General features: G+C 35.8%; 1 pseudogene; it reads left to right on the forward strand.

Moving 5' to 3' along the window:
* Positions 1-866: 866 nt before the first annotated feature.
* LOC115209980 lies at positions 867-1,016 on the forward strand (annotated as a pseudogene).
* Positions 1,017-2,658: the final 1,642 nt, after the last annotated feature.

Genomic DNA, 2,658 nt, shown 5'->3' on the forward strand with positions numbered 1-2,658 from the left:
TGTATATGTGTATATGTGTGTATATATATGTACATAAATATATGTATGTATATATATACATGTTCTTATTTCTATTTACTAATTCCTATTCATCGGGTTTGTATTTAATATGACATTTATTTCCTTTTTTCTATAAGTTATTCTCCAATATTCTTGAATTGAATAATTTCAATATCTTAATTATTCAATAATAATAAGAAGAAACATTATTATTACTTTTTTCTGCAACTCTTCTTGTTTCTGTTTTCGGGAGTATTATTTTCACTGTTTATCAAAATACAACGTTGTAACAATTTACTTAGTCTCAAACAAAACTATCGCCTCACATCTTGTAATGTTTGTCGGGTGTCAATGGAAGTTGCAGATCGCCAGGGAGAAAAACAAATTCACGCGCAGAAGATTGACATAAGGATAGAGAGGAAAGACACTGATTTACTGGAAATAAAAGTCAAAACTCCTGTTTCCAGCAGTTGGACATACACAGTATGTCCTTTGATTAATATAAATTTTAATCCTTCAGCAATTTTATGCTTTTTGGTGCCCGCAATCTCCTGTATTATTAATTCTGTTATTATCAATTTAATTATTTTATGTTAGATAACAATAGAGTTAATGCTATCTTCGCCAATATTTTCTGCCGAATTATTTGGTCCATCTATGTATATATATATATATATATATATGTTATGTATGTGTGTGTGTGTGTGTGTGTGTTTGTATAAATGTATGTATGTATATATATATATGTATATGTTTATATGTATATGTGTGTGTAATATAACATACCCACACACTCACACACATATATACATACATATATATGTGTATATATATATATATATATATATATATATATATATATATATATATATACCTGACACAGGGTAAGCCATGATCAGCAGGTGGTTCTCCCAGAGTGAGACCCTTCCATTGCACTCCGGTTGAGTTGACCTTTGCGATCACCCCAAATGTGGTGCAGGAGTGGTTGTGTGTTAAGAAGCTTGCTTCCCAACCACATGGTTCCTGGTTCGGTCCCAATGCTTGACACCCTGGGCAAGTGTCTTCTTATGTAGCCTCGGGCCGACCAAACCCTTGTGAGTGGATTTGGTAGACAGAAACTGAAAGAAGCCCGTCGCATATACAATTATACGTATGTATTTGTATATCTGTGTTTGTCCCCCCCCCCCACCATCGCTTGACAACAGATGGTGTATTTATATACTCGTAACTTAGCCGTTCGGCAAAACAGACCGATAAAATAAGTACTAGGCTTATAAAGAATAAGTCCTGGGGTCGATTTGTTCAACTAAAGGTGGTGCTCCAGCATGACCGCAGTCAAATGACTGAAACAAGCAAAAAAATTTTAAAATATGTTAAATAATGAGTACGGAAGACGAGAGTGTAACTAGAGGTATATATTTGCACAACAATCGTTTTGGCTTCATTCTACACTGCTCTCTGAACGGCTAGCACCATCAGCATATATTTTAAAATGAAAATGAAATGTAAATCCGGTAATTTTTTAAGTATTTTATGTCACCTGATGAAGCCCTTTTGCACTGTTCGTTATATCTGGTGTCATTACACTGTCCCACCCCCGACCGACCGTGGTCGAGACTTATAGTCTTTTCAAATGGCTAATAATGTGTGCGCGCGCCACTACTACACACATTGGAAAGCATTGTACAACCAAGTACTAAAGAAGATCTTTCCTCCTCCATGAAACAAAGCTGTTCCCGCTGGACGTCAACCCAGTATTTCTAAGCTACGGACCGAGTGATTTATTGTAAGGTTATCTCCCTAGATAGATTGCCTTCACTACGGCTAAGGAGCCCTTTCTACCCCACTAGGGAGCAGTACAGAATGAGGTCGAAACAATTGTTGTGCTAATAAATGCTTCTAGTTACAAACTATCTTCCTTATTAACCATTAAAAATATACTCTACGTAAATCTCGGAATTCCGGACGTAGATTCAACGACGAACTCAGTATCGCTGATGACGCCTGATAGCTATAAGTGGTGAACGTGCTCTGCAGGCTCCACCACCTGGGACCTACTCTGAAACAAGGTTTGGATACTGTATATAATGCCTCCTTTCTAAACCTTAATTCTTTAATTGTAAATTTAAACTATTGATAGATAGATAGATAGATAGAAAGATAGATAGATAGATAGATAGATAGATAGATAGATAGATAGATAGGTAGATAGATAGGTAGATAGATAGATAGATAGATAGATAGATAGATAGATAGATAGATAGATAGATAGGTAGATAGATAGATATGTTTCTTTATTAGCCACACAGGGCTGCACACAGATAGAACAAATTACAAGTAGTAGAGCTTTTCTTTTGCAGTTTAAAAAAAAAAAAAAAAGGGAGGGGAGGTTCGATCAAAAGGGATCGTCGTAAAAGGAGAGAGAGACAGAGGACAAAAAAAGAAGGGAGGGGATTAAAAAAAAGGGGGGAGAGGAGGAAAAAAAAAAATTGATCAATAGGGATCGTTATCACAGAAATGTCAATATGAAGTGTAAAGGGGAGGACAGGTGAGGTTTACCGTGGAAAGAAAAGCCTACGGAAAAGACCACGGAACCTCGGTCAATGGAGTCACATGTTATATTTCTTTTTTTTTTTTTTTGCAAATAAGCAACTCTCT

The sequence above is a fragment of the Octopus sinensis genome, linkage group LG3 (assembly GCF_006345805.1).
Source record: "Octopus sinensis linkage group LG3, ASM634580v1, whole genome shotgun sequence".
Taxonomy (NCBI): domain Eukaryota; kingdom Metazoa; phylum Mollusca; class Cephalopoda; order Octopoda; family Octopodidae; genus Octopus; species Octopus sinensis.